Genomic DNA, 7,881 nt, shown 5'->3' on the forward strand with positions numbered 1-7,881 from the left:
AAACATCTTAAATAAACTAGAGAGGAAGCCATCACAGCTCAAAAATGAATGACAACGCAGAGTGCACGGCATGAAAAGCTCATGCAATCAAATCCTGGAGCAACACATGCCTAGCTTGATTATTATAACATCTGAACGAGATGCAATCGCGCAAGAATCATCATCACATGAATCCATCAACCAGATTCAATCATCAAGCCATCATTGTGATCACAAACCCACTTTGATCAATTACACACGAAAAAAGATTGGTTCGTATTGCAACACAACACTCTGAACATTTATTTATTGACTGAACGATTACACATATGACAGAGCAGACGCATTTTTCCCCCAAAGAAAATTCCTGCAGCTACAAATCTGTGCAGGGGATGGAAGAACGGATCTCACCTGCCTCGTGCTACCAGTGCATCCTGCCGACGGCGACGACCATCAGCAGCCCTCCTCCGGCTGCCCGCACAAGGAAGATGCGATTTTTTTTAAAATTGGGGAGAAGAGGATTGGGAATTGCGGGTTGGGGCACGGCTCATATCGCGAGAAGCACCTGCGGTGGTCGACGTTCCGATGCCGGCGACGCTGCTGGACGGCACCATCTGCACGGCCAAGGCCGGGCGCGAGGACCAGGTGGTGACGAGAGTACAGGGACCGAGCGGCGAGGCGAGGTCGGGGACACGGAAGACAATGGAAAAGGTGTCGCGCCTGGCTTGGCCCTCGCAGTCCACGACGCCGGCCTGCCGGCGACCAAGGGTTTCGCGGCGGCGAGGTTTCAGGCTCGATTGGAGGCGTGTCGGCGATGGATTCTGCAGGACGTACGGTGTCGGAGTAGCGGCCGGACGGTGGCGAGGTCGGGGTGTCCCGGCCGGAGGGGACAATGGAGCGCGAGAGCTGGGGCGAAGTCGCGGAGAAAGAGGGCGGCGGTGGCGTCTATCTGGTCGAGCTGAGCGCGCTAGAGGTGAAACGGAGGGGAGGAGCCGCCGGTGGTCTGGGGCGGCGGGGGTGAGACTGAGACCTCGCCGCCACCGGTGGTCTGAGGAGATCGAGAAGGAGTCGCGGGTCTGAGTGGTAGGTAGAGGAAAGGTCGAGACGGAGAGTCACTTCCCAAAATCCCGCTTATACCCATCCAAAAATAAATTGGCTTTAAAATGCAAATTCGCTAGAGGCTGATTAATTCGAGTCAGAGGAGAGGAGGAGTCAGCGAAATTTGCTCCAAAATCAAACCTCTCTACACCGTCTCAAGTTTCGTTTGGGATTTACGCAACTATAGTACGTACTCACGTGCGTGTATATATCCATGGATATGCACTAGTATAGCTAGCTCCATATGTGAACATATGTAATTTTCAAACATGCACATATGCATATGCATGACATTGCACTTGTCGCCATTGGGATAGATTCCAAGAGACTTTTTTTTTGGAAAAGGTCCGTCGACAAAAATCCGTCGCGGCACACCAAGTCGGAGGATAGCACATACTAGGTATTTATGTGCAGACGTCTCGAGGGAAGCAACCCGGCCGACGTTGGCGGAGCCACATACATCGGTGTGATGTCCATGTCACCCGCTGAAAGCCGAAGCAGAGTCGGGCATGGGCCAAGAGGTCATGAACTGAACCAACGCCTCGATAAACCCTCGAGCCAATATGCTAGGCTCTAGGAATACCACCACCAAAAAAGGGCGAGGGGTAATGTGCAAACACCCACCACAACAGTACCTAGGAGTGTCGATGGATAGGCATTCTATACCGAGACTAAGGACCCATGCTACATAACTTACGGCCAAGATTGTGCGGCACCGAAGTGTCACCATGGTTGACACATAACTTGTTGTTGAAGGCTCTCCCTAGGATGCCAATACAACTTTTCTTAGGACACTTGTGGTCATAACCTAGCTCCTCTTAGGCTAGATCCCAAGAGATAGAAGGACACAAAGAGGGAACGTGATTTGATGTCTTCAAGGCCCACATCATAAGGCCAAAGTAGAAAGTGATGGGTTCGTGGGCCAACACAAGGCCCACGTCAATGAAAATAGAGGTATATGACTCATTAATGGTGATACAACTAGAAACACTAGATCGCAAAAGTTGTACATTTTTCGAGCATAATAACTCGATCCCAAAAGTTCTCCAACTAAAGCATCGGGGGACAATGGGTGTGTGACCTAGTTATTGCCAGGCGTTGTGCCCTTTGCATTAGTGCTGACAATGTACACACGCATTAGAGATAGTGGCGTAAAGGCCTTCTGATATAATCACAAAACAAGCATTGCCAAAAATGTTGTTAGTATGTTATAACAGACAAATGACTTCGGCCAAACATACAAAATATGGGTGTGTACTTAGCCACATGCATGTATAAGACCTCGGGTGAACATTTTCGTAAAAGATTGACGATAGGGGTGTTATTACCATGCGAGATGTGCATGGTGACTATCTTATCATCCTTGTTGTGGCCACCAAGCGATATATCCGATGTTTATACTAGCATAATATAACAAGCCTAACCTAATGGCACATGAAATAATACGTAATGATCCCAAAGCATAAAATAATGAACTAGAAAGCATGTGACAAAGAAATGATAATTATTAGCTATCCCTTGACATAAACTAAGGATGCTGATGTCAACGGTGGGTGACTGCTCCGACACCCAAGACAGCCAAGGGCAATGAGGAGCACAACACCGACTCACATATATCATCTCCATCGATGACCAGTGATTAAAATATTTTACATGGCTCGAGATTTAATATGCAAAATTTTATAGGTAAAAGTTAAAGTCGAACTAAGCTACGGTAGTTTAGGGTCTAAATTTTCCTTTGTATTATCTTATCTACTATAGCATTGCGGTGTTTTTGGGAGCACTATTATTCGAGAAGTAATATGCACTTCTACTTTAAAAGTTCTAGGACTTAGGTTTAGCGTCTATATATACGATAAGCAAGTGGGGGGGGGTGTTTGGGCCTATATTTAAAAAATATTTGTACTTCCCGGACAATGGCACCCACCCTAAGTTTCATCGTCACCTTCATCTTGCATGTCATCTCATTACTCTTTGTTTCTTTGGCATGGGCGGACTCGGGGTGTAATTGTTGATATTGGGGAGTTTGACTATGTTTTTTGTGTTAGTAAAGTAGCGTGTGAGTACAAGAACATATATTTGTTGACAATGCCGAGCACGTGACGGACGATGTGACGCATGCATGCGATGTTTGTAAACAAAGAGATTTTCTCCTACACATCGAACATAAACTAAGATCGTCGTTCAAATATTCCCGACAAGTCCTATTGAGGATATATATATGGGTTGTAAGGTCATGCCGCCGCTCGTCTTGTGTCATTGTACATGCTAGGTTAAACGTTAGTCCTCGGCCCTGTTCGGCTATGATCTTGTGAGCAGAGTGGGAAGGTCGTGGAGGGCGGAGGCGTCCCATCGAGCACCAAGGATGGTCGGAAGGTGTCAAAGAGGAGTGGTCGATGGGGGAGGTGTCGATGAGGAGGCGGCGGTAGACGACATAGCAATTTGCCCGTCTCCACGACTAGGTGAGGAGGATGGAGGGTGGGGGCATCCCATCGACCGCCGAGGACAATGTGGAGGGGTCGACGAGGAGAGGACGACATGGATGTATGGACGAGGAGGCGGCGGAAGACGAGTGAGGTTGTGGCGGGCACGGCAGCCGGGGAGACAAGGAGTGGGGAGGCTCGGAGGAGATGTTGTGTGCATCTGTGATAGTCTAGGGTTTCCAACTTGCTCCACTTGGGCTGGTCTGAGGGCTCCTGGGACTTTGTGCTTTATAAATTCTATAATTGTTGATGGGCTTCTCGGGTTATTCGGGATATTCGAGTGGCAGGACTACATGCACGGAATTTATGAAATAAATTCGGGAATTTGAAACATCTTTCCGAATAGGTGCTTGTTTTTCTTTGGGTTCTGAATATACGGGTCTGGGATTGGGAATTTCGGATTTTGGATTTGTGTTTTATGCCCGGAGTGAAATGGAAAAAAATTGATTAATTCAAATAGGTTGATCAAATGCCCGGAGTAAGTGCATGCATGGAAGGGCTCCTCTCGCCGTTTGGGTATCCAAGTCACCTCCTCTTTTTCCTATATTGGAGTAATAACAATTAAAGAACAGATTAATGCCCCTAAAATGAAGCACCATGTCCATTTAATTTCTCTCTAGGGATGGAAACAGCCAATGCAATGTCAGGGAAGAGTAAAAGAATTGGGTAGGCAAAGCGTACCGGACGAATTAAATCCGATGGAGCCATCACGGCGGCTATGGAAATAAATCGATATGGAAATTATGATTACTATTACTACTCCAGATTAGGAGTACACGATCTCATTTGCAACCATGAAAAAAGAAACTTGGCAATCTATAGCGTGATTTATGTTTTGTATGCGTTGCCCCTTTGAAACTGTGATACGATGCCGTGTGAGTCAACATGTACGTATTTCATACTACTACCGTCGGGTGATTTATGTTTTGTAGGTTGATTTGGCTGATTTATGAATCAACGATTCCTACTTTTGCAGAGAAATAATAATCCATCCCTGCAAATTAGGAATGCTGATTGGGCAGTAAAATAGGAATGCCTGGGAAGACGTACACAACGCATGACCTCACTCAATCGGCGGCCGCCGCTCCGTGGTGCTCCCCGCCTCGCAGTTCACCGGCCGGCCACCCCACCCACCCATCCGCCACCCTGATTCCCCGCGCGTCCTCCCTGCCCCAGAGGCCGGCATCGAGAACCTCCGCCCAGCCCTTGTCCTCGCCATCCGGAGCACATGGAGTTGGGCGCCCACCGTCACGCCGCAGGTCACGACCCCACTCACCGACATGGCGCCTCCCGTCGACCTCGGCTCCCAGCGCCCCTCCGTCTCCCTGCCTCGACGCACCAGCCGTGGGCGACGGCCCAAACCGCAGCAGCGGCCGGCGCTGGAGCGCCTCCTCCACGGCGTCCGCGTCCCCGCAGCAGGGAGGCAAGGAGGAGTAAATGGCGGTCGCTTTGCTGACCGTCGGTGACCTCCTGGACCACCTCCCCGAGTTGTGGCCGCCGAAGCGGCCCTGACGTACTGCTGCTGTTGTTCCCGCTGCTGTCGGCCACACCTCCCCAACCTGCAGCTTCTTGGTGAGGCCCCTCTCCTCCTTCTCCGCCATGCCTATTAATGCTTGTACATTTCGTTTCTTTCTATATACCATGTTGATGAACTCCACTGGACAGCGATGCAACACGATTTGCAATGCCCGTGGTAAATGTGTCCAAGTGACGATGGTCATATATTTGTGATACTTGCTTGCTTTTGATTGTTGTGGAGAAAACAGAAACAGTTTGCTACTGATTGCACAAAATGCAATTCAGCTCTTATGCAGTGCCTCTTTTCAGTTTTGGATACAATTTCAGGTCCTTTACTTCAATGCGTGTCTGGACTGATATGAACTCAACAAAAATAGTGCAAATATATCATTGTAGTAGACTAAAGGAAGAATCAATAGATCTGTAAAGCTCATGCCTTTGAATGGGTCACTCGTAGCTATATCACTGCCACACAATTTACTCGTCTACTAAAGTACACTTGCAGTGCCTTCTTTCACATGATTCTACCCAGCTTTACTCTGATCCCAACAAAAACAAACTTGCTACTAGTTAGCCGCATCCAAGGTTTCTAGTTAGCACCAAAATATTAAAGGCTCCATCATAATTTAAATGTTCTCCCAATTCTTGTGGATGTCAGAAAATAATGTATCCATAATCTTTAATTGGTTTCTGTTTGCTTTGTGTTGGATCACGGACCATTATGTATGAGTCCAGTATTATTGCAAACGAGATGTGATAAAAGAGTTAGTCAATACAAACCATGTACATAAAAATAGATTACTTGGAAAATAAACACTAGTAAGCACCAAAGAGTGGAAGTGTATCTAAATTCCCTTCTACATAGTTTGTAGATGCGTACACTAAGACAAAGATCTCTATTTTCTATAACCGTTGTTGCATTGCCACACATCTCCAGACTATGCTTTAGATAAGTGGATCTCATTCACTTTCTCTGTACTCCTCATTGTCCACTATACCACCTATCCTTTGCCATATTGTAAGAAACGAGAAATGGACAGATGTTAGCGAAACACATCGAGTTTGTGGATGTTGTGCATTCTCCCATTGGAATAGTGTCCTCTCATTATTGAAACCTAGCGTTGAACAAAATTCATAGTGGTGTCTGAATGTTTTCACAATTTAACCCACCTTGGTGTCTGCATGTTTCACATCCTTGGGATCATCAAAAAACTAATTTGAGATATTATTTTCTGATGGACATCAAGAGAGAGCTGTGAGATTTGTCGGCTTCTTAGATGCGATCGACGAGTGGAGCCTCGCGCGGAGCTTGGCCTCCTTCGAGTCGTGGTTGTTGTCGCCATGTCGGTTGGCGGTGGCTGCATACCTCTCCACAGCAAAAACCTCGCCTCTCTAGGGATGATCGCAGTCTGGCCATCGAGGGGCACAAGGATCTCCTCGGACTGGGCGACGTTCAATGTTCAGAGAACCTTGCGGGTCGGCGGGACGCCTGGGGTGGCGCTGTGATAAATATAGTCAGGACTTGGGAGGCGACAGCGTGGTCCTACTCTCGATGACGGGCGGTTCTTCTATTTTTATAGAGGATGCTGCAAATTTTGGACAACCTGTGCGGGCGGGGGCTTAGTGGCAGATGGCATGAAGTGTGGGGTCCGGAAATTGGTATTACATCATTAGGCTAATCATAATCGTTAGGTTTAAGTGAGTAAGGTTGATGATTGCGGGGTATGACTTAAGCGATGCATCATTGGAGAACTCCGAACCGTTAGATGCGGGAAGTAAAAATTGCATTAGTTGTATGGATGTCGATATGCTATATCTATGTTGTGATAGTCTTTTTAGGGCTTTGTACTAGCGCTTGCATGGTATGATGCTCAAGTGTATCAGTCCACCAATATGCTGGAGAAAACCTATCTCTTTTGTTGTTTTAGTCACTCATGTTAGCTTTCATTTTTTTGGGGGGAGGGGGGATAGTTAGGTATCAAGCAGCTTTGTGTGGCTCCAATTGCTATATCTGTGCATGTTTATCTTTGGGAATGACATATTTACTTCTTTTTTTTGGTGAATGACATATTTACTATTTTTCTTTGGCGAATAAAAGATTTGCAGTCACATAGCAGTGCGGTTGCTGCACTATACAAATTTTCTTTTATAATTGTTGCTTCCGTGTGAGCCTCTAATATGATTGTTGGTTAGATATTTCGTTGGTTCATCTTGTTGTAGAATCTGCCCCCATTCATTTTGCTATTGTAATGATGCAAATATCAAGTAAGCGAGTGGGTAATGGATGCTCACAAGGCAGAGTCTCCCCATCATCATCTGATGGCAGGAGCTCCTGGGCTAGACCCTCGACGGGTTGAAGCTGCCAGCTAGCACGTGAGGGCACTCAATACCTTGTTTGTAAAGTTGGGACTTTCTTGGTCTGCTATAGCTTTGTCTCGTGTCATATCAATTTGAAATTTGGTGTTCTTGTATAATCATTGTCTCATCATCGTGTTTATTGCATTTTCAGAATAACCCACTCCTTATTCACGATCACAATCAGCTTTGTTTTGTGCATGACGTATATGTGTAGCGAATTTGTGGATGTTAGGACTCCGGTGATGCAAAATTTAAATTACTCCACGATCTGTTAGGTTTTTTTTTGTGTGAAACAAATAGATATCAACCATGTTATTTTTGAGATCGAAAACCATGTTATACTGCACATAAAGTACATATGTCCAACTTCTGTATCACAGTATGCCCTTGTTTTCATTTCGATTTGTAGGACCTGCTAAGTTTTCAGGTTGATTGAAATGGTAAT

The sequence above is a fragment of the Lolium rigidum genome, chromosome 2, assembly GCF_022539505.1.
Source record: "Lolium rigidum isolate FL_2022 chromosome 2, APGP_CSIRO_Lrig_0.1, whole genome shotgun sequence".
Taxonomy (NCBI): Eukaryota; Viridiplantae; Streptophyta; class Magnoliopsida; order Poales; family Poaceae; genus Lolium; species Lolium rigidum.